The following is a 25669-nucleotide window of genomic DNA, read 5'->3' as shown; positions in this document are numbered from 1 at the left end:
AAAAAAAAAAAAAAAAAAAAAAAAAAAAAAAAACAGTATGCTGCAAGAGACCGAATTTAGAAACCGATATGAGAATCTAGTCTATTAAGCCAGACATTAAATAGAATTGTAAAATGTAAATCAATATCAATATTTTTGCTAAATATTTTTGGGTTTAGAAAGCATAGCATTTGTTCAGAAAAATAAGTTATTTGTGTTAACTAGTGTTGGGTTTATTTTTTAATGAATTAAGAATTTGAAATTATTTTTAAATTTTAATTTGTATTACAGTAAATATGAATGTATATCAGTACATATGAAACATATAAAACACATATCAGCACAATAAAAGCCTTTTGATCTCCATTGATTTTGAGGAGTGTAAAAGGTTTCTGAGACGAAAAGCGTTGCAAGCTTGTGCTCTAGAAAACCATGGATAGAATGCTTCTTTTCAACTCCTCTTCATTATTGTTTTCTCTTTTGAAATTTTCTTGCTAGCATTCTCCTTCCTGTGTCAGTACAGCCCTTTGTTCTTCTTTGGTCTACCCCTCTCTTTTACATCCTGGTTCTCTTAACAGTGGCCTGCCAGGCGGTTCCTCTGGATTGAGAATTTACTTCCATATCCCATTCTCCAAATCCAGACATCAGTCTCTGATGCTAAAACTATACTTCCTGCAACTGCGGGACTACCCAGATCTCTGTCCTTGCCCTTAACAAATACATTTCCATCTCCACAAAATCAGGCTCTTTTTCTTTACCTGCTGTGTGACCTGTGTTAACCTGATCATCTCCAAGGGCCTTTTCAGTTCTGTATTTTTACTGTCTGCAGCTAATATGTCTGCTTCTGTCTAAATTTCAGATGTTGTTCTCTGCCAGTAGAGAAACTGGGAGGCCAAGGCGGGCAGATCACGAGGTCAGGAGATGGAGACCATCCTGGCTAACATGGCGAAACCCCATCTCTACTAAAAATACAAAAAAAAAAAAAAAAAAAAAAAACCCAGGCATTGTGGTGGGCGCCTGTAGTCCCAGCTACTCTGGAGGCTGAGGCAGGAGAATGACGTGAACCCGAGAGACAGCTTGCAGGGAGGCAGAGCTTGCAGTGAGCCGAGATCACGCCACTGCACTCCAGCTGGGGCAACAGAGCGAGACTCTGTCTTAAAGAAAAAAAAATCCAGATTTTGACAAATTAAAAATAAATGTATATTTTCAAGTAATGTTTGAACTTAAATATTTCTGCAGAAGCATTGCCTATTTTTGGTGAATCTCTAGGAGTAAAATACACCTACCAATAGGGCTGAATGTGTGCACACTGAGTATAGGAAGCTGCTTTGGGATATGGGGAATCTGGTGCTTTGTAAATCAAACTTTGCAAATCAAACTACTTATGTGAAACTCCATTCTTTCCCTCTTAATTGCAATGACATAAGGCTTTTGTTGAACTTGTTGGTTTTAGGTAATGGGTGATCAGGACTTCCAAGCTTTTTGTGTATTGTAACATGTAACTGAAGGACTGTTATCCTATATTTATTGTTAAAGTTGTTTTCCAAAGTCTCATGCCTTTGAAGTATTGTTTCTAAAACTTCTCATGCTGTTTACTTGTCCAACAGGCTCACAATTTCTTCCTGTAACTTATCCCAGTGCTCACACATTATGCCCAGAAGAGCGTAATGTCATCTTTAAGTATGATTATCTCTATGAAATTATTTTTAAACAGATTACTTTATTAAAAAATATTACATGAGATTAATCCCTGAAGTTGGTTGAGAATGGAGGTAGGGGAGAAAAAAGATTCTCATCATTTAAAGTTTTCCACTCAGGTGATTCCCCATTCCCTGTTGTTTTGAAATTAAATTTTAAAAAAAATTCTCAGAGGTTTTTGAGAGAGCAAATTGTCTGTTGTTGTATTTTTTTCTAATAGATACACTGTCATGTGGGTTTTTTTTAACCAAAAAAAAAAAAAAAAACAACCAAACAAAAAGATAACAAATAAAACCCTCTTGCTGTAACTTGCCCCTGGTGTTCCTTAATTGTATTGCAGCTGTACAAAGATTAGATTAAGGGCAGTAGAATTTCCTGAGGAAACTATCTCGTTTTTAATTCCCTCACTGTGTCTGCCTCCTCATTTCAGAGTCTGGCAATTTCAGGATAGCAGACCAAAAAGTACTTAATTCATGAGTGCTTTTTATTAGCATATGGCTTCATAATTATTACCTAAAGACCCAGAGTAAAATACTGATAAACCAAGTTCACCCCCATGTGTTACTGTTGCTTATGCTCTTTTCCTATAAAAGGCTCTGAGAATTATTGCTTTGAGAGAGTATTGTGTTCTCTTAACTTAAAAGTATTTTAAAATTATTTCATGGTGTTGTTTTCTTTAACAAATGTATTCTCATTTGAGTGTGTCTAATGCATATATTTAAAATAAGAAGAAAGGAGAACCTAAGCACATCCTATGAGTTTTTCATCTACTATTCCAGTTGAAGAGAATTACTCCCATCTGTTCTTGACACTTTTGTTGATTCCATTAGTATCTAATAATATGTCTGTGGTATTAAATCAAATTGGTCTTCTATGAAAGATTTCAAAATTCAGCATGTCAGTTCCTTCTTAAGAAGATGTTCAGGTGCTCCTGTTTTCAATAATATGGTAGATTAGTCACACAGAATAATCTTCCCAAGTGCCGGAAGTGGTGGAAGTAACTAAATTGCTGGAAAAATATTTTAAAATGTGTATAACATCATTCCAAATGCATTCCTGAACTTTCAGGAAATCAGTGAATTTTAAAAGCCCCCCAAAATTCTAACGATACCAGGAAACCAGATCAGCAAGCCCCAAGGCTGGTTTTTATCTTGTGGATGACTACCCATCTCTAGTTATCTCGAGCTTCCATGGTGGTATGAGGGGTATGAGAGAGGGGAGATAAAAGACAGCATGTTCCCAAGATAGTGAACATAATAAGAGATGACCCCATAGACACTGGACTCACAGTAAAAGTGAGGATTAGAACTAAACACTCCCAGTAAAAGTAAGAATTAGAACTAAACCTTGCTATGCAAAGGGGATACTGAAAAAAATTCACATCAAGTGCCAAGTGGAGAAAAAGATTCTTCTTTGATTTTCGATAATCCCAAACTAGCCCTTGCAGTGGGCTTGAGATCCGAATTCACACTACCTGGGTGATTCACATAGACATATATGAAACTTTACACCCATCAATGGCAGAATCCTGTTTTTTCAGAACACATGGAACATTCATGAAAATTGATCCCATGCCATATCCATAAATTTAACTTCAACATATTGCAACGGATTGTTATATAACTCATCTCCTTTGACCTCGGTGAAATTAAATTGAATATTAATAACAAAGAATTACTAGAAAAACTAAGTATGTTTGGAAATTGTACAATTGTGTGCAAAAATTGTATATATGTGTATGTGCATACATATATATGTGTGTATACATAAACATAGATATATGTGTGTGAATATATACACACATATACACTTATATCAGTGGTTGAAGATAATGTGGTAATAGAGATATGGACTCTAAATATGTGGGCATATGGGATTACTTAAAATTGTGTTGTGGTAACAAATGGAATTTGGAAAATACAGAAGCATAATTTAAATGTATTCCCCTCAAAATCAATATATATTAAATTTTGATAGTAAATATATGTGTATGAATTTATATATTCATAAGTGAATAAATAGTACTTTCAAATGTAAAAGTGAAAGAAAAAAACAACTATTTACTTATATGATTTAGAATTTTCATTTTAAAATATACAACTAAAAAATTTTTTTTCTTTTTTTGAGACCGAGTCTCACTCTGTTGCCCAGGCTAGAGTGCAGTGGTGGGATCTTGCCTCACTGCAACCTCCGCCTCCTGGGTTCAAGTGATTCTCTTGCCTCAGCCTCCTGAGCAGCTGGAATTACAGGTGCCCACCACCATGCCCAGCTAATTTTTGTATGTTTAGTAGAGACAGGGTTTCACCATGTTGGCCAGGCTGGTCTCGAACTCCTGACCTCAGGTGATCCACCCGCCTTGGCGTCCAAAGTGCTGGGATTACAGGCGTGAGCCACTGCATCCAGCAATAACTAAAACATTTTCAGTATATAAAATCACTTTATTTTACAGTACTTGTTTCTCCAAATATTTTAATTTTAGTGAATAATTCGTTGAGAATGAGATAGTCGGTTGTTTCATATTCTGAAGGTTTACTGGTAAATTATTCATAAGAAATATAGGCTTTTACAAGTTTTCTGAAAAATTTATACATTAAAACTCAGACATGAGACTATAAATTTATAAATTCTATGAATGATTCCTTGGGACTACTTGAATATTCAATTTTAGAAAGCAAAATTCATGTCTCTACTAATCAGTGTAGAATGAATTTAAAATTTCCCAACATACCCCTTGGAGAATAAGTCATAATGATTTTGATATTTTTTAGCAAATTACTGTGATTTTTTTAATTAAAACCCTCTGTTGTGTTATTCTTATTGTATGTAAATGTGCACACTGAAGTGGAGAAGAAGGGGGATGCATGGTGAGTTACCAGTGACCTGCATGGCTGTCGGAAAGTGATTTATGAAGTAGAAGACCTTGAAGTAAATTTACTGCTATGATAGTAATGACCTACTTATTGCAAATAAATGTAGAAAATAAAACAAAGTATAATAGAAATTACCAATTGCCAGCCCACGGTAGTTACCCTAAACTTAAAATATTATACTTGGTACCCCAGTACTTAGTAGGTGCCAAATAAAATTTTTTGGATGAATGAAAAGATGTTTGCATGCTTGCAAAAAGACTAATCTATAGTTGAAGCATTTGCACTCCTCAGAATTTTTAAGAAGGAAAGAGACGAACAGAGAGATTGAGAGAAAGAGAGACAGAGAGAAAGAAGGATAAAGAAGAACTTTCCAAATGAATAGAGTTTTCCATCTAATGAGAAATCCAGAGTGTGCTCCTCCTGCCACAAATCCTGATTCTTTCATTTGACCATTTCCATTCCATTTTTTTTTTCTCTTAATGAATAGTGAGAATTTCTACAAACTTATTGGGGCTTACTATGTACTAAACAGAGGAAAAAATTAAGAGGAATTGGAGGTACAGAATATGAGTGTAAAAATTGCAGGAATTTGGTTTTATTTACAAAAATGTGATACATACATGAAAACAGAATGAAAAGAAAACAAGAACAAATAAATATTCTTATTTTTCCACTAATTTTCATTCTACTGCTGGGTAGCATTATATGTTTGTTCATGTATCTCTCCCAATATAGATCACCTTGAAATTTTCAATGTATATATTTTAGATATTTCTATCTTGAGCCACCTTACAGATGTTATAAAGGAAAGTAAGACAACAGTATAAAATGGAAATATTATAAATTAGAATAGACTATGAGAAAACAAAAGTTTCAAAGCTTAAATACTCATATTTGATTGTTTATTATGTGCTAAGTGAGGTTTATGAGTTTAACATATATTAGCTCACTTCATGCTCACAACAACCTGATAGGTTAGATATAATAATTTTTCTTACTTTATAGATAAGAGAAGCACAAAATTAATTTGCCCAAAGTTTTTTTGCTAATAAGTCAGCAGAGTTGAAACAAGACAATTCTGCCTTTGGCTGGGCGTGGCAGCTCACACCTATAATTTCAACACTTTGGGAGGCTGAGGTGGATGGGCCACTTGAGGTTGGGAGCCGGGCCAACATGGTGAAACCCCTTCTGTACTAAAAAAACAAACATTAGCTGGGCATGGTGGTGGGTGCCTGTAGTCCCAGCTACTCAGGAGGCTGAGGCAGGAGAATTGCTTGAACCTGGGAGGCAGAGGTTGCAGTGAGCTGAGATCATGCCACTGCACCCCAGCCTGGGCACTAGAGTGACTCTGTCTCAAAAAAAACAAAAAAAAAAAGAAAAAGAGAAAAAAAACATAATTCTGCCTTTAATGCATCTTCTGAAAAACTGCTACCAGTGCATCTCTTTTGCATTCACAACACCTAATTCACTCACTTAATTTTTATTGCATGTATAGAACAGTGATGATCATTCTAAGACATTCTAAGAGGCCAATCAGAACCCAGAGGCCAGAGAAATGAGGTGACATAGAAAGGCAGTCAGATGGGTACATGGTAGGGACTGGAATTCCTTCTCCTGACTTCCAGATGTGGGCTCATTTTTCTTCTGAGCAGCCAGTCTGACACATGTTATGAAAATATGTGATTCACATGATAAAACCTTTGTATTTGTGATATTTGTCAAGATACAGTTGTCTGAATGTAGAGAATTATTAAGATCTATTCAAATACAAATGTAATACTAAATAAATAAAACAAGAAACTTATTAGACAATACTTATGAAATCTATGTAACTTGTATCAGCAATGCCTTTCCTATAAAATGAAATATTCAAAATATTCCAAGCTTCTGAATCCAATTAGTATTATTAATATTAATACTCAAATCCAGAGAGTTTCAGTGCTATACTCACCTACGTGGAAAGCCCAGACCTTTTAGGAGTTCTCATTCTTAGAGTATTTCAAGGAATTCCCAATGTTTTACTCAAGTATATGTCCATGTGTTCGCCTATCGTTAGTCACGTGTTACTTATAATCAGCCATCATTCCTCAGTGCCAATCCTTGCCAATTCTCCCCATGCAATGACAAATGTTCTAGAAAAGTGAGGATAATGGCCATTCCCTCTGTGTTGAGCTCGGCTGGGGAAGCCAAATGCTATTTTCTCTCTCAGTATTTCTGTGCTTGAAGTAAAGCTCTATCTATTCTTATACACAGCCATTCTTCTCCCCAGGTACTCACAGGCCGAGAACAACCATTTTGGTTCTATTCCTGTGTTGGATTTAATAAGCAAGATGGCTTTTCCTCTTGTGATGAATTTATCTCTCTAGGCATTAAGATATCACGTATTAGATTTAGTCTTGCCTCCTATAAATCACAATGGCAGTTACAAAAGTCTCCCTGTAGCTGAACCCGTAGTTTATCAGAGTAGGGGATAGACACATTGTGAGAAAGTGGAGTTTGGGGGAGATAGGAAATGGGGGTCATCTAATTTCACAGGACAAATTTATCCATTGGCCAGTCCAACCTGGTCAGAGCACCTGTTTACATGTATATGGAACCAAAAAATCCTGATGAAATAGATATCTCCCTCCCCAGTTCTATTGCTGTTGCCAGGCAATTTCTTCACTGATAGTTATTTAAGCACTAGCATAAATTTCCCTGCTTTAAACACATTAGCAAAAATGTGCCAAATATACATTTTCTTGGAGAGAAATCAAGGGACTACTAAGTTTCTTGCAAAAACCATCAAAGTTCAATTTCCCCAGACAGACATTCTTCATAGTCTTGGAAGCAGTCACCTATGTACCTTGTAGGTAAACAGGTAGGCCCTTTGGAAGTGGAAAGGACTTTGTTTTGAGTCTTCCACCTAAATTCATGTCACAGAAAAATTGCTCACCACTTATTAAAATGGTAAAGAAGGTTTTATTCAAGACTATTGCAATAGAGGAGACAGATGGAACACAACTCTGAATACAATATGGACAAGTGGGGATATGTAGCCAATGGGCAAAGAGAGGGAGTCAGTGGATGGGAAATTACTAAGAGGCGATATCAAAGATAGGAGATTCTTTTTTTTTTTTTTTTGAGAGGGAGTCTCGCTCTGTCGCCCAGGCTGGAGTGCAGTGGCGCAATCTCGGCTCATTGCAAACTCCGCCTCCCGGTTTCACACCACTCTCCTGCCTCAGCCTCTGGGAGTAGCTGGGACTACAGGCGCCCGGCACCACGCCCAGCTAATTTTTTTGTATTTTTAGTAGAGACGGGGTTTCACCGTGGTCTCGATCTCCCGACCTCGTGATCCGCCCGCCTTGGCCTCCCAAAGTGCTGGGATTACAAGCATGAGCCACCGGGCCCGGCCCTAAAGATAGGAGATTCTTGTTAAAGGCAAGCCAAGGCTGAGGCCTAGTTGAGAAGAGGGCTCAGAAGAGTCAGACAAAAATCTGGATAAGGTGAGAGTCTTTATCAATCCCTGAGAACAATGCTCAGAATGGATGCCACTAACCAGAGTTACATTCAGGCTTTGAGAATCATGCTAGAAAAGTTCGGAAATGTAGAGAGAGGCTGTTTGTTTATTACACTTCCATATTTATTCATCCAAATTGTTCAAGTGCTAACTTTCCAATCAACTCAGTATTAAAATGTCTTAATTTATGACTTTTATAAAGGTCATAAAAGATTCTGAAATAGGAAATTATTTAAATAATATTCAAATAATTTGATAATAATGTCCCTGGATCCTCCCCAAATATTTATGCTCTTATTTATTTTTTCAATGATGGCTACCATCTTACTGCTATCTCCTCTTTTACTATACACTTCTTTTAGTATACTATACGATATGATATGATACGATGTGATATAAGATACAATATGATACCTCTATTCCCTATCTGCACATATAACTTTACCAACTTATCACAGATTTATTAATTTAGAAAAATAATCTGGAAAAAATCTTTTTCATCCTTTATAATCTACTTAGGAAATAGTTTCCATAATTCATAAAATCATGCAACAGCTGAAAAAGGCTTTAATGATCATCTTTTCCAACCCTCTCATTTAGCAGTTTAGGAAACAGAGGTCCAGACCAGTTAGTATTTTAATTAAGTTTGGTAGTTAATACTGAGCTAAAAATAAACACAGAATTCCATATCTTAAGTTTAACATTGATTCTAGTAACAAAAATAGAATTAAGAATTTTTTTAAAGGCTTGGACTAAGCATAATAGAAAATACTAGTTCCTCTTGCTCCTCTCAGAGGAGATAGGTAAGGACTCGTTATCACCATCTTTAGCTATAAAAGAGTTGATATGGTGTCTGAATTAAAGAGTTTCTTGCACTTTGTACATCCTGAGATTTACACTGAATATGTTATTTACCAAGAGTTCTATTCAAATATCAATGGAAATTATAGGAAAAGCCTTAAACCAGAAGTAGAGAGATTTGTAGCTTTTCCCTGAGATTGTCACCAACAAACTGTATGATACTCCAGGTTTCTTAACCTTCCTGATCACAGTCTTCCCAACTGCAAACTAAGAAGAAGATATAATTATTTAGGTTTCTTACAGTTTGAAAATGCTGGCTTTTAATCTTGCAGTAAACTGGATGGAGGTGGGTAAGATAAATATATATAAAGAAAACACCTCACACTGGGTTAGTGTACAGTATGTCCTCAACATAAAGTTTGGGAATTAAGGGAATTATTACCCTTTGTTTCCTGCCCTCCCTTCTTCCCTTCCTTCCTTCCTGTACGAGATGGAAGATGCAGAATGGGGAATGATGGGGAGCCTGGGTGGGCAGGTGAGCATCAGTGTTAGTGTGCAGACTGTCTTAGACTCTAGACCACTTACTTGATTAGAATGTTAGGATACACTACTTGGGTCCTAAGGGAAAACAGTATAAAATCAGTTAAAAATTTTAACTAAGAGAAGGAATATTCTCTTTAACAAATCACCAATGTAATCAGTTTTATAGCTTTAATTTTCAAGATTCAAATCTAGACATATTCTCTTTAAAAAAACCCTAAACTTCATGTAGAGCTGATATATCAAATATCTAACAGGAGCATATCAACATGAAATATTAATGAAGAACTGGTAATTAGTGGTTTTTATTCCTCGTTCAGTGGCCTTACTAATTAGCAATCAAATACTTTGACTGAATTATGGCCTCTTTTCTCACCAGTGCCCTCATTCATTAGCCTAAGTATTTAAATCCTTTTTGTGTTCTCAACCTCTATCAACTATGATCTTTCTTTTACAGTGGGATCTAAATATACTTAGAAGACTAAACAATATTTCTAGCCCAAAGCAATGCCCCTGTCTAATTTGAGCAGTTGAGCAAAAATCACAGGCAATAAATTAGTTCTTGTGTAGAAGCCTTAGTCACTTGAACTTGATTGAAGTGTGTGATGGACTTTTCTTTGCTTGGAGTGCACCATAGTCAATACAGTCAGGATTGGAGAATGCATGTGAATAACAGACAGTTGGGAGGTTTTCACGTTTGGGGAGCAGTTTTCAAAGGCAATGCCACAGTTTCTGAAAGCCACAGAAAAGTTGTGAATGAAACACGGATGATGAGATTGAAGGAGAGACACAACCTGTTCTTTTTCCATTCTGGAATGGGCTGCATTCATACATAACATCTCTGTAAGGTTTAATGACTAAGCAACAACCAGAAAACCCAATACCACATGTTGTGTACGGTGTCACAGGAAAGAGACTGTTAACTGTCTAAAGAGAAAAGGCCTCTTGAGGTGTCTGAAATTGACTTTCTGGAGGAGAGAAAGGAAAAATAAATAAAGTCTCTGAAATGACAAACAGAAAAGATAGTGAGTGCAAGCAAAAATGAACTGGTTTCCCTAACTTCCAGCAAAGTATTTGGGTTGAGGCAACAGTGAACCCCAGCTATGAGAAGGCACAGCAGGTTCTTGAGGTGCTGGGACAGTAATTTCAGAGGGACTTTAAGAAGGGGAGAAATCTTCGAGGACAACCAGAAAGTTCAACCATGACAAAAAGACCTTTTGCCACCTTAAAGCCAGGATGGGCATGTAAAGGAATTGGCACATCGCACTTCCACATATCACAGTATGCAAAAGCATAAGCTCAGGGGCCAGGCTGCTGGATTCGAATCCCAGTTCTGCTCCTTACCAGCTGTGGGACCATGGGCAAATTCCTTAAAATCTCTTTTCTTCAATTTCCTCTCAGAATAGTGCTTGGCACTGTGAGTACATATTCACTACCATTAAAATATCAACAAATGTGTATTGTTTTATATAAACTTATGTTTACTAACAAAACATGACTATGCTGCAAAAGTTCCTGTCTTGTACTTTGGATATTTCCAGGAATGTCAGATAGAAGAAAGGAGACTATATCAAGCAGGATATGGCGTTTATAAAGATCCAAGGAAATGCGTGTGTTTGCGTGTTGCAGGGGGGTGGGGTGGGTAGGATCAACCGCGTGCAACAAATATATCATTCCCTTTTTGCATGAAGTCAAATGGGAAATTTACATAAAAGACATTGTATACAAATTTATTACATAAGTATATTTTTCCACGGGAATATCCTTTCATCGATTCTCAAAAGATTAGGTATTTCGAGCTTACTTGTCCATAAGCATTTTTATAAAGAATATTTTGTCACATACCTACCTTGAGCAACTAATTAAAAGCAATGAATCTTGCTCGTAAGTTAAAATATAGCTTGGTATTCGACTCAGCTATGACTCCCACAGATGTCTGTTGGAATTCTTATTGAAGTGGGAATGGCAGTCAATCCAGCCAGAACCCAGTAAGTCTGTGTGTCCGAAAGGCAGTCTTCCTCTCACTTGCCACAAGCATGTACACTACGTCAACACATCTCTGAATCCCAGTGCAAGAGTTTTCTGGACCCATCAATCTATCACTACCAACAACTTGTTGAAGACTCTTATTTAAAGCCTCAATAAAGATGACTCCTTCCTGCTTTTGCTCCAAATGCAAATCAAGTAGATAAATGTACATAGTATGGCAAATTGAGTTACACTATAGTTGATTCAATACCAAGATTTCTTTCCAAGTATTAAAATGTCATATGCATTTGCTCACACTTCCAGTTATTCTTTCTTTACATCTGTATTGGTTTAATTTTAGTTACATAAAAAACATTTTATTTAAAAAATTCAAGCACAGAAACATTATATTGTAAGAATAAATAGTCCAATTTCACTTTAGGTGAATCTCACTCCCCTCTTCACAGGTAATGAGGGTTAACAGTAAGTAGGTTGCAATTCATTTCAGGTAACTTTTCTTTTTTCTTTTATTTGCTTTTGTCTTTTTTTCTTTTTTCTTCTTTTTGTTTTTACTTTTTAATTTCTTTTTGAGGGACAGTGCAAACGAAGTTCCTCACTACCACAAATTATGCCATTGGGCTTTCCACATTAGGGGAAGTCACAGGGGTCAGAACATCTAGAGTGCAATGGATAAGCCCGACTCTGGGTAAACCACCTTCATAATCACAATATCTCACCTGCCTAGTAAGTATCCCCAGATCGCCTCCCATGCAATATCTAAGATATATACACATGCATATATTTATATATGTGTGTGTAAATGTATGCACATACATACATATAATTTTGTTTTTAAACACATTTTTTACCAAATGTCATGATTCTATACTTAATATCAGCAATTTGCTTTTTCGACTTTTCAGTATGTGTTGGAGATCTTTCCATGCTGGCATATACATGACTGGTATATATATAAATCTGTGTCATTATTCTACAGTACAAATATACTGGAGTTCAACTACCAATGGATGTGTAGGTTGAGTGTAGTTTTGTTAACTATCAAATCCTTGTATTTGCATCTTTAGGCAAGTGGGGCTTATTTATCTAGAAAAGACATCTAGAGGTAGAATCACTGGCACTAGAAAGACTGCACATTAAATTTTTGTTGGATTCTGAAATTTTTCTCTGCAAAAGGCTGAATCAACTTGATATGGTTTGGCTATGTCCCCACCCAAATCTCATCTTGAAGTGTAATACAAATTATAATCCCCACCTGCCAGAGGAAGGACTTGGTGGGAGGTGAGTGGATCATGGGGGCTGTTTCCCCCATGCTGTTCTCATGATAGTGAGTTCTCATGAGGTCTGATGGTTTCGTAAGTGGCAGTTTACCCCTCTTTCTCTCTCTCACCTGCTGCCATGTAAGACGTGCCTGCTTCACCTGTAATCCCCACATATCAAGGGAGGGAGGTAATTGAATTATGGGAGCAGATTTCCCCATGCTGTTCTCATGATATTGAGTTCTCATGAGATCTGATGGTTTTATAAGATAGTTTTCCCTGCTCTTGCTCACTCTCTCTCACTTGCCACCATGTAAGACATGCCTGCTTCCCCTTCTGCCATAATTATAAGTTTTCTGAGGCCTCCCCAGCCATGCAGAACTATAAGCCAATTAAACCTCTTTCCTTTATAAATTACCCAGTTTCAGAGAAATTCTTTATAGCAGTGTGTAAACGGACTAATACACAACTTGTACACACACCTACAGAGTTATTCAGCACTTGTTTTACATCATCATTACCACCTGTAGAGATTAAGCTTTGTAATTTTTTCTACCATGATGGGAAAAAAATGTATCATTTTATTTTCATTTACATTTTCCTGCTTGCTAATGAAGTTGAGCATCTTTTAAAATGTTTTAAAGCTACTTTTAGTTATTTAGTTCATTGTATAATTTTTTGTTTCATAATTTATGGTCCCTATGAATTACAGTAAATAATCTTTTGAAAGTTACATGTGTAACATATTTTCTCCCAGTCTGTCACTTTTCTTTTATTTATCGTAATTTTATCATTTGAAAGTTTTAAATTTTTATAAAGGTAAATATGACAACTGTCTACTTTATGAAATCTGAATTTAGGGCTTTCTTAGAAAACCCTTCAAAGCCCTAAATTATAAATGAATATTCTCTTTATTTTCTAAACATAATTTTATATTTCTGTACTTTATATATAATTATTTGGTCAATTTCAAAATAATTTTGTGAGGGTGCAAGGTAGGGCAAAACTTAATTTTATTTCCAAACTGTCAAAAAGTTGTCCCACTACTATTTATTAAATAGCCTATTTGTTCCCCATTAATTTCACCACAGGGTAACATATCACACTGCCTTTGTCACACAGTAAATTTTCTTATGTAGCTGGATCTGATCTTATACTCTTTTTCTGTGCAGTCAAGCTGACTCTTCATGAACACCTGTTTAAGTAGGGTAGGTTTAGCTGCTATACAGCTTTACACCATGTATTTTTTAATGAAATTGAGCAAATGCCACTTTTTGATATTTTCAAAATAGTCTTGGTTATTATTATATTTTACTCTTCAATTAAACTTTAAATTAAACATGTCAAGGTTCACAAAGAGTTCTTTTAAGATTTTATATGGGATTGCATTAAATTTATAGATTAATTTGGGGAGAAATAACATCTTTACAATGTTAAATATTATCTTTCAGGAACATGCTATGCCTCTGCATTTATTTAGGCTGCTTTATATATCCTTCAAAGAGTGTTATATTGTTTTTCATAACAGTCTTTCAGATATTTCATTAGGTTTAATTCTCCCTGTTTTTTTTTATTTCCGCTGCTATTCTGATTGGGATATTGTTCCATGATATGTTCTAATTGATTATTACCCTATAGGGAGAAATTATTGTGTATTAAATTTTCCTTAGTTTTAATAGTATTTTTCAGTTTATTTTCTTGGGTTTTCTACGTAGGTAATCACATTTTATATAAAATATATGGTAGTTTAATCCTTGCATGACCAATGAATACATGTGTCTGTCCTGTTTATATTTGTCTTTATGAAATTTTGCATAGTAATATTGAGAGTAGATACTATCATATTCTTCCTGACTATATGATAGCCTTTCACAGATAAATAAGACATAATGTCGCAGAGTTTCAAATTTCCTGTCATCTGTTTTATTCAGAGGACAGTCATATTTCTATAGCTGAAAAATACTTACGAAAATATGATACTGTGCATAAAAAGCAATGCTTCAAATCATTTTAATCGCCATACATTGTAAGTTCTTCATAAAAGCCACCAAAGCTAAAACACAGTGTGTTCAATAAATTTTTATTAGACGGCCAACTGAAATTATTATAATAATGTAATTCTGGCATAAACTTTGACTATATTTTATTCCATATTATATTTTATCTCATATCGATAGACACAAATGGATATATAACAAATATATAAAATATAATCCCAATAGCAAAATAACCACCATGTAACCACATTCAAATTAAGAATGTCTATGTTTTGATCCATATGCAGAAGAATAAAATTAGACCTCTATCTCTCACCATATACAAAAATCAAATCAAAAAAGATTGAAGACTTAAATCTAAGGCCTCAAACTATGAAACCACTAAAATAAAACACTGGGGAAACTCCCCCAGGACTTTGGACTGGGCAAAGATTTCTTGAGTAATACCCCATGACAAGCACAGGAAATTAACGCAAAACTGGACATATTGGATCACATCAAGTTAAAAAAGCTTCTGCACTGAAAAAGAAACAATCAACGAAGTGAAGGAACAACCCACAGAATGGTAGAAAATATTTGCTGACCATCCATCTGACAAGAGATTAATAACCAGAATACATAAGGAGCTCAAACAACTATATAGAAAAATAAACTAATAATCTTATTTTAAAATGGGCAAAAGATCTTAATAGACATTTGTGTTAGTCCATTTTCACATGGCTATAAAGAACTGCCTGAGACTAGGTAATTTATAAAGGAAAGAGGTTTAATTGTCTGACAGTTTCACATGGCTGGAGAAGCCTCAGGAAACTTACAATTATGGCAGAAGGCAAAGGGGAAGCAAGGCATCCTCTTTACAAGGCAGCAGGAAGGAGAAGTGAACACAGGAGGAACTATCAAACACTTATAAAACCATCAGATCTCATGAGAACTCACTCACTATCACAAAAATAGCATGATGGAAACCACCCCCATGATTCAAATACCTCCACCTGGTCTCTCCCTTGACATGTGAGCATTATGGGGATTACAATTTAAGATGAGATTTTGGGTGTGGACACAGCTAAACCATATCAACATTTCTCAAAAGAAGACATACAAATGGAAAACAATCATATAAAAAATGTGCTCAACATCACTGATAATCAGAAAAATGCAAATAAAATCTACAATGAGATACCATCTCACTCCAGTTAAAATGGCTTATATCCAAAAGACAGGGAATAACAAATGCTGGCAAAGATGTGAAAAAAAGGGAACCCCCATATACTTTTAGTGGGAATGTAATTAGTACAACTACTATAAAGAACAGTTTGGAGGTTCTTCAAAAAATTAAAAGTAGGGTCATACAATACAGGAATCCCACTCCTGTGTATATACCCCAAAAGAAAGCAAATTAGTATATCGAAGAGATGTGTTCACTCCCATGTTTACTGCAGCACTATTCACAATAACCAAGATTTTGAAGCAACCTAAGTGTCCATCAACAGATCAATGGATAAAGAAAATACGGTATTTATACACAATGAAGTACTATTCAGCCATAAAGAAGAATGAGATTCTGTCATTTACAACATCATGGATGGAACTGGAGATCATTATGTTAAGTGATATAAGCCAGGCACAGAAAGAGAAACTTTGCATGTTCTCACGTATTTGTGGGAACTAAACATTAAAACAATTGAACTCATGAAGATAGAGATTAGAACTATGATTCCCAGAGGCTGGGAAGGGTAGTGGTAGGGGTAGGGGGAATGGGGATGGTTAATGGGTACAAAAATATAGCTAAATAGGATGAATAAGATCTAATATCTGATAGAACAACAAAGTGACTATGGTCAACAATAATTTATTGTACATTGTAAAATAAAAGCATATTGGAATGTTTGCAGCATCATAAAATAATACATATTTGAGGTGATGGATATCCCATTTTCACTGATCTGATTATTATACATTGTATTTCTGTATCAAAATATTTTAATGTACCTCATAAATATATACACCAACTATGTGCTCAATAAAAATTAAAAATTAAAATTTCTTTAAAAGAATATCTACGTTTTGAGATTTATACAAATGAATTCGTGCTGTATGTAGTCCAAAATATTTTGCCATTCTAGTATTATGTAGGTAAGAGTCATCTTTGTTGTTGCAAATAATTATAGTTCATTTATATGCACTGCTTTTTAATATTCCATTTAAAATTGACTAGTCAATAATTTATTTTTATGTTTGCCATTTTAAAAACACTTTTGACTGTTTCTAATTTTCTGCAATATTAAGAATAATGCTATTGAAGTAATTATACATGTATTCTTGCATGTGTGTACGATTTTCTCTAGGACATTCCTTAGAAGTGAAATTTCTAGTGCAAAAAGATTTTGACTACACAAGTTTTATAATGCTTACTATAGATTTATTGGAAGATACATGTTATGCACAAAAGGAAGTTCTCTTTCAGTCCTAATTTGCTAATAGTCTAGCATGAGTAGTTGTTGAATTTCATTAAATGCTTTATCTACAGTGAATATTAGCTATTCATAAAATAATACTATATAATAAACCACCCAAAACTCAACGTCTTAAAGCAATAATTATTTCTACTCATTCATATATCTGTGGGTAGGCTGTAGTTAGCTATTCTAGGCTGGGACCATATGTATTGACTCCAAGTTATAGGTAGGATGTGGTCTGCTCCACACCGCTCTCTTCCTCCCTAAAGTAGCAGGCTAGCTGATAAAAGTTCATTTTGTGGCAATGGCAGAAACACAAGAGTCTCGTTTGGTATCAAAGTCATTGACCTCATAGACAGAACACGTAATCATAACATTAAGTGGTAAGATAACTCAGCTGCAAAACTGTCAAGGCCGATTGTTTTCTTTGTTGAAAATGTTTTAATCTATTGATTGATCAATATATTTAATTATTGTAGGAGGATTTAGGCACTTTTTCTTGAGTCAGTTCTGGTAAATTATATTATTTATGGAATTTATTCAGTTTATACATTTTCAAAATCATTGGCCTCAGTTGAGAGGTGCAGCAAGATGGTAGAATAGAAAGCTCCACCTATCATCCCCATCCCTGCATCCCTCACAAGGATACCAAGTTAACAACTATCTACACAGGAAAAGCATAATCATGAGAATGAAAAATCAGGTGAGCATGCATAGAACCTGGCTTTCACTTCATATCCCTGAGAGAGGCACTGAAGAGATAAAAAAGACAGTAAGACAGTTCTGAATTGCCAACACCACTCCTTCCCCACGCCAGGCAGCTGCAGCATGGTGTGAAGAGCCTCTATGGGCACTGGCGGAGAACACAGCAATTCTGAGGCACTGAACTGGACAAGAAAACCAGACAAAGTGAGCTGATGACCACCCATAGAGGAAGAATTTAAATCGGCCCTAGTCAGCAGAGAATCACTTACTTCAGCAGTCCAAACTTGAGTGCCCACAAACCTCACCACCTAGGGCCAAAATGTTCTGTTTCTAAGAAAACTTAAGTCAGTCTAAGCCAAAAGGACTGCAACTCATAGGTAAGTCCTAAGGCTGAACTAGGCCCAAAGACAGTGGACTAGGGAAGCATGTGACCTACTGAGACACCAGTTGGGGTGGCTCCAGGAGTGCTGGCAATGCTGGCATCATGCCTCCCCTAACTCCAGGCACAGCTCAGTTGGGTGCTTTAAAAGACGCCTTCCTTCTGCTTGAGGAGAGGAGAAGGAAGGAGTGGGGAGGACTTTGTCTTGCATCTTAGATACCAGCTCAACTACAGCAGGATAGGGCATCAGTCAGAGTCATGAGGCCCCCATTTCAGGTGCTAGCTCACAGATGACATTTTTAGACATACCTTGGGCCAGAAAGGAACCTGTTCCTTGAAGGAAAAGACCCAGTCCCGCCAGCATTCATCACTTACTAAATGAAGGACCCCTGGGCCCTGAGTAACCAGTAGTGATACCTGGGTGCTACATCAAGGGCCTTGGTGAGCCCCTGAGACTTGCTGGCTTCAGGTGAGACTCAGTAAATAATCAGCTGCGGTGGCTATGGGGCGAAACTCCTTCTCTCTGAGACAAGCAGAGGGAAAAGCAAAGGGGACTTTGTTTTTCACCTTAGGTACCATCATAGCCACAGCGGGTAGAGTACCAAGCAAGGTCATGGGGTCCCTAATTCCAGGACTTGACTCGTGGACAGCATTTTTGGAGCTGCCCTAAGCCACAGGGGAGACCACTGCCCTGAAGGGTGAGTTTTGGGCCAGGCAGTATTCATGACAAGCTAACTTAAGAGACCATGGGCCTCAAGGGAACATCAGAGGAAGTCTGGCCGTACTCCTCATGGCCTAAGGTGGTGACGGCTATGGGGTGAGCCTCCTCTGCCTTTGGAAAGGGGAAGGAAGAATGAGAAGAAATGTATGTTGTGTTTTGAATGCTAGCTCAGCCACAATACAATAGAATATGAGATAGACTTCTATCTAATCTTGTCCAAGACCATCAAGGCGATACCTCTACAAGTCTGCAAGAACCACAGTGTTACTGGGTTTGGGATACTCCTTAAAGCAGAAACTGCTTAGATCACAACACTCAAGTTCTTTCAATAATTTGTGAAAAGCCTTCCCAAAAGGACAGCTATAAATAAGCCCAGATGGTGAAAACTACAATAAATATCTAACTCTTTAATTCCCAGACACTGAAGAACATCTAGTAGCATCAACACTATCCAGGAAAACATGACCCTACCAAATGAATGAACCAAATAAGGCACCAGGGAACGATCCTGGAGTAACAGAGATATGTCACCTTTTAAACAGAGAATTCAAAGTAACTGTGTCGAGGAAACTCAGAGATATTCAAGATAATGCAGAGAAGGAATTCAGAATTCCATCAGCTAAATTTAACAAAGAGATTGAAGTAATGAAAAAAAATCAAGCAGAAATTCTGGAACTGAAAAATACCATTGGCATACTGAAGAATACATCAGAGTACTCCAGTAGCAGAATCAATCAAGCAGAAGAAAAAAAATAGTGAGCTTGAAGACAGGCTATTTGAAAATACACAGAGAAGACAAAAGAAAAAAGGAATAAAAACAATGAAGCATGCCTACATGATCTAGAAAATAGCCTCAGAGGGCCAAATCTAAGAGTTATTGACCATATAGAGGGGACAGAGAAAAAGATAGAGGTATAAAGTTTACTCAAAGGGATAATAACAGAGAACTTCCCAAACTGAAAGAAAAATATCAATATCCAAGTACGAGAAGGTTATAGAACATGATGCAGATTTAATCCAAAGATGACTACCTCAAGGCATTTAATAGTCAAAACTCCTGAAAGCTAACGATAAAGAATTCTAAAAGCAACAAGAGAAAATAAACAAATAGTATATAATGGAGCTCCAGTACATCTGGCAGCAGACTTTTCAGTGGAAACCTTACAGGCCAGAAGAGAGTAGCATGGCATATTGAAAATGCTGAAGGAAAAGAACTTTTACCCTAGAATAATATAACTGGTGAGAATATTCTTCAAACATGAAGGAGAAATAAAGACTTTCCCAGATAAACAAAAGCTGAAGGATTTTATCAATACCAGAGCTGTCCTACAAGAAATGTTAAAGGGAGTACTTCAATTAAAAAGAAAAGGACATTAATGTGCAACAAATAATCATCTGTAGATACAAAACTTACTGGTAGTAGAAAGTACACAGAAAAACAGAGGATATTATAACACTGTAACTGCAATGTGTAAATTACTCTTATCCAAAGTAGAAAGACTAAATGGTGAACCAATAAAAAATCATAAGTACAACAACTTTTCAAGATATAGTCAGTACAATAAGCCATAAATAAAAACAATAAAAAGTTTAAAAGTAGTGGATATGGGGCTGGCGTGGTGGCTCATGCCTGTAATCCCAGCAGTTTGAGAGGCCAATGTGGGTGGATCACCTGAGGTCAGGAGTTTGACACCAGCCTAACCAAACTGGTGAAACCGCATCTCTTCTAAAAATACAAAAATTAGCTAGGCATGGTGGTGGGTGCCTGTAATCCCAGCTACTCAGGAGGCTGAGGCAGGAGAATCACTTGAACCTGGGAGGCAGAAGTGGCAGTGAACCAAGATTGAGCCATTGAACTCCAGCCTGGGTGACAGAGAGAGTCCATGTCAAAAAAACTAAAACTAAAACTAAAATAAAAGACTTAAAGGTGAGACCTAAAACCATAAAAACCCTAGAAGAAAATCTAGGCAATACCATTCAGGACATAGGCATGGGCAAAGACTTCATGACTAAAACACCAAAAGCAATGGCAACAAAAGCCATTGACAAATGGGATCTAATTAAACTAAAGAGCTTCTGCACAGCAAAAGAAACTATTATCAGATTGAACAGGCAACCTACAGAATGAGAGAAAAATTTCACAATCTATCCATCTGACAAAGAGCTAATATCCAGAATCTATAAAGAACTTAAACAAATTTACAAGAGAAAAACAACCTCATCAAAAAGTGGGTGAAGGATATGAACAGACACTTCTCAAAAGAAGACATTTACGCAGCCAACAAAATATGAAAAAAAAAGCTCATAATCAGTGGTCATTAGAGAAATGCAAATCAAAACCACAATGAGATACCATCTCACATCAGTTAGAATGGCAATCATTAAGAAGTCAGGAAACAACAGGTGCTGGAGAGGATGTGGGGAAATAGGAATGCTTTTACACTGTTGATGGGAGTGTAAATTAGTTCAATCATTGTGGAAGACAGTGTGGCAATTTCTCAAGGATCTAGAACCAGAAATACAATTTGACCCAGCAATCCCATTACTGGGTATATACCCAAAGGATTATAAATCCTATAAACACATGCACACATATGTTTTTTGCAGCACTGTTCACAATAGAGACTTGGAACCAATCCAAATGCCCATCAATGATAGACTAGATAAAGAAAATGTGGCACATATACACCATGGAATACTATGCAGTCAAAAAAAAGGATGAGTTCATGTCCTTTGCAGGGACATGGGTGAAGCTGGAAACCATCATACTCAGCAAACTAACACAGGAACAAAAAACCGAACACTGCATGTTCTCACTCATAAGTTGGAGTTGAACAATGAGAACACATGGACACAGGGAGGACAACATCACACACCAGGGCCTGTTGATGGGTGGGAGGCTAGGGGAGGGATAGCATTAGGAGAAATACCTAATGTAGATGACGAGTTGATCAGTGCAGCAAACCACCATGGCACATGTATACCTATGTAACAAACCTGCACGTTCTGCAAAAGTATCCCAGAACTTAAAGTATCATAAAAATAAAAAAGTTTAAAAAGAAAGTAGTGGGGATGAAGTTATGGTGACTATTTATTAGTTTTCTTTCTGCTTGTTCATTTGTTTATGCAAATAGTGTTAAGTAGTTATCGGGTTAAAATAATAAGTTATAAGAGAGTATTTGAAAGCCTCATGGTAACCTCAAACCAAAAAACATACAATGCATACACACACACACACACACACACACACACACAAAGGAAGAAACTAAATAATATCACCAGAGAAAATCATCTTTACTAGAAGAAGACAGAAATGAGAGAAAGAAGACCAGAAAACAAATAACAAAATGGCAGCAATAACTTCTCATTTATCAATAATAACATTAAATGTAAATGGACTAAACCCTTGAATCAAAAGACAGAGATGGGTGAAATGGATGAAAAAACAAGAGCCATTGATCTGTTGCCTACAAGAAACACACTCCACATATAAAGACACACATAGACTGAAAATAAAGGCATGAAAAAAGATTTCCCATGCCAATTGAAACCAAAAAAGAGCAAGATTTGCTATATTCATATGAGACAAAATAGATTTCAAGATAAAAACTACAAGAAAGGACAAAGAAGCTCACTACATAGGATAAAGGGATCAAGTCAGCAAGAAGATATAACAATTTTAAATATATATGCACCCAACACAGGAGCACCCAGGTATATAAAGGAAATATTATTAGAGAGAGATAGGCCCCAATACAATACAATATTAACTGGAGACTTCAACACCCCACTTTCAGCACTAGACAGACCTTCCAGGCAGAAAATCAAGAACAACAACAACAAAAAAAGAAAAACAGTCTTAATCTGTGCTATAGAATAAATGGATCTAAAAGTATTTACAGAATATTTCATCTGAGAGCTTAAGAATACACATTCTTTTCCTTAGCACACGTGGTTCATTCTCAAGAATAGACCATATGTTAGATCACAAAACAAGTCTTAAAACATTTCAAAAAATTAAAATAGCATAAAGCATCTTCTCTGACCACAATGGAATAAAACTAGAAATTAATAGGAGGAATTTAGGGAACTATAGAAGTACATAAAAATTAAATATTATGCTCCTGAATGACCAGTGGGTCATTGAAGAAATTAAGAAGGAAATTGAAAAATGTCATGAAACAAATAATAAGGAAGACACAACATATCAAAACCTGTGGGATACAGCCAAAGCAGTACTAACAGGGAAGTTTACGGCTATAAGTGCCTACATCAAAAATAAGAAAAACTTCAAATAAACAATCTAATGATGTATTAAAGAATTAGAAAAGCAAGAGCAAACCAAACCCCAAATTACTAGAAGAAAAGAAATAGCGTAGATCAGAGCAAAAATAAATAAAATTGAAATCGAAAAAAATACAAAACATCAATGCAACAAAAAGTTGGTTTCTTGAAAACTTAAAGAAAATGGACAAATTTTCAGCCAGACTAAGAAAAAAAGAGACAAGGTCCAAGCAAATACAATCAGAAATGAAAATGGAGACATTACAACTGATACTGCAGAAACTCAAAGGATCATTAGTGGCTACTATGAGCAACTATATGCTGATAACTGGAAAATGGACAAATTCCCAGATATTGCAACCTACCAAGATTGAACCCAGAAGAAATCTAAAACCTGAACACATCAATAACATGTAACAAGATCAAAGATATAATAAAAAGTCTTCCAGTAAAGAAAAGCCCACGACCTGATGGCTTCACTATTGAATTCTACCAAACATTTAAAGAACTAATACCAATCCTACTCAAAATTTTTCAAAAAATGGAGGAGGAAGGAATATTTTCAAAGTCATTCTATGAGGCCAGGATTACCCAGATAGCAAAACCAGAAAAAGATACATAAAAAAAGAAAGAAAGAAAACTACAGGCCATTATCTCTGATAAATATTGATGCAAAAGTCCTCAACAAAATACTAGCAAACCAAATTCAGCAATACATTAGAGAAATCATTCATCATGACCAAGATGGACTTATCCCTGGGATGCAAGCATAGTTTAACATATGCAAATCAATCAATGTGATACATAATGTTAATCAAATGAGGGATAAAAACCATATGATCATTTCAATTGATGCTGGAAAAGCATTTGATCAAATTTACTATTGCTTCATGATAAAAACTGTCAACAAACTGGGTATAGAAGGAACATACCTCAATATAATAAAATTCATATATGACAGGCCCACAGCTAGTATTACACTGAATGAGGAGAAACTGAAAGCCTTTCCTTTAAGATCTGGAACACAACAAGGATGCCCACTGTCACCACTGTTACTCAACATAGTACTGGAAGTTCTATCTAGAGCAATCAAAAAAGAGAAAGATATAAAGGGCATCCAAATTGAAAGGAAGAAGTCAAATTATCCTTGTTTGCTGATGATGTAAACTTGTATTTGGAAAAACCTAGACTCCACGAGAAAACTACTAGAACAGATAAACAAATAAGTAAAGTTGCAGGATACAAAATCAACACACAAAAATCAGTAGCATTTCTATATGCCAACAATGAAAAATGTGAGAAAGAAATCGAAAACAGTAATCCCATTTACAATAGCCACACATAAAATTAAATACCTTGGAACTAACCAAACAAGTGAATGATCTCTATAATAAAAACTATAAAACCCTGATGAAGGAATTGAAGAGGACACCAAAAAAATGGAAAAATATTCTATGTTCATAGATGGGAAGAATGAATATTGTTAAAATGTCCATGCTATCCAACACAATCTACAGATTCAATGCAATCTCTATCAAAATACCAATGACATTCTTCAAATAAATAGAAAAGAAAATTATAAAATGCATGTGGAACCATGAAAGACCCAGAATAATCAAAGCTATCCTAAGCAAAAAGAACAAAATTGGAGGAATCACATTATGTGACTTCAAATTATGCTACAGAACTATATAGTAAACAAAACAACACGGTACTGGCATAAAAACAGACCACATAGGCCAATGTAACAGAATTCTAACTTCTTAAGATGGATTCTGTTTCTCTTCTAACATAAGCATCTGCAGCTATACATTTCCCTTTAAGAAGCCTTTTCATTGCATCCCATGTTTTACATGCAATATTTTTAGTTTTTATATTTATTATAAGTACTTATGATTTTCATTATGATTTCTATTTTCACCATAAATTATTTGAAACTGTGTATGTTTTCTTAATTTTATTTTTTACTTTTAAATTCATTGCATAAATACCAGATAATGTAGTCTGTATATAATAATTTTATGCAAGTTATTGAGATCTGCTTTTGGCTTGATTTGTGGTCAGTTTCTTTGTATGTTCTACTATGTGCTTGTTTCACTATGTACTTTTTCCTTGATTTGTGGTTAGTTTCTATATATGTTCTACTCTGTTCTCTAATTTGTGAGGTGCTATGTTTTAAAATATTTTTTAAAAGTTTGTTATCTGTGTCACTTAAATTTTTGTCTTTACTGATTTTTGACCACTGGTTCTATCCATAATGAGAAACTATGTTTATCAATAGTGGAGAGGAGTAGATTGACGTCTCCCAGTAGTAAAGATCTGTCCTCTTCTTTCTGTATTATTATCCATTTTTGCCAATTTTTTTATTTTAGTAAAATATATACATAAAATAAAATTAGCCAATTAGCAATTTTATATATATATAATATATATTTTATATATATATATATATAATATATATTTTTTATATATATATATATATATATATGATTCAA

General features: G+C 35.5%; 1 protein-coding gene and 1 non-coding gene across 6 annotated transcripts in view; both read right to left on the bottom strand.

The window, feature by feature from the left end:
* LOC116463130 (laforin) overlaps positions 1–25669 on the bottom strand; it is a 358409-nt gene that overhangs the window by 95971 nt on the left and 236769 nt on the right. The window lies entirely within an intron of this gene.
* LOC116463146 (U1 spliceosomal RNA) lies at positions 11944–12107 on the bottom strand. Its single transcript, XR_004246597.1, has one exon. It is a non-coding gene; the product is annotated as a U1 spliceosomal RNA (small nuclear RNA).

The sequence above is a fragment of the Hylobates moloch genome, unplaced genomic scaffold (assembly GCF_009828535.3).
Source record: "Hylobates moloch isolate HMO894 unplaced genomic scaffold, HMol_V3 SCAFFOLD_26, whole genome shotgun sequence".
Taxonomy (NCBI): domain Eukaryota; kingdom Metazoa; phylum Chordata; class Mammalia; order Primates; family Hylobatidae; genus Hylobates; species Hylobates moloch.
This window is presented reverse-complemented; position numbering and strand designations above follow the sequence as displayed.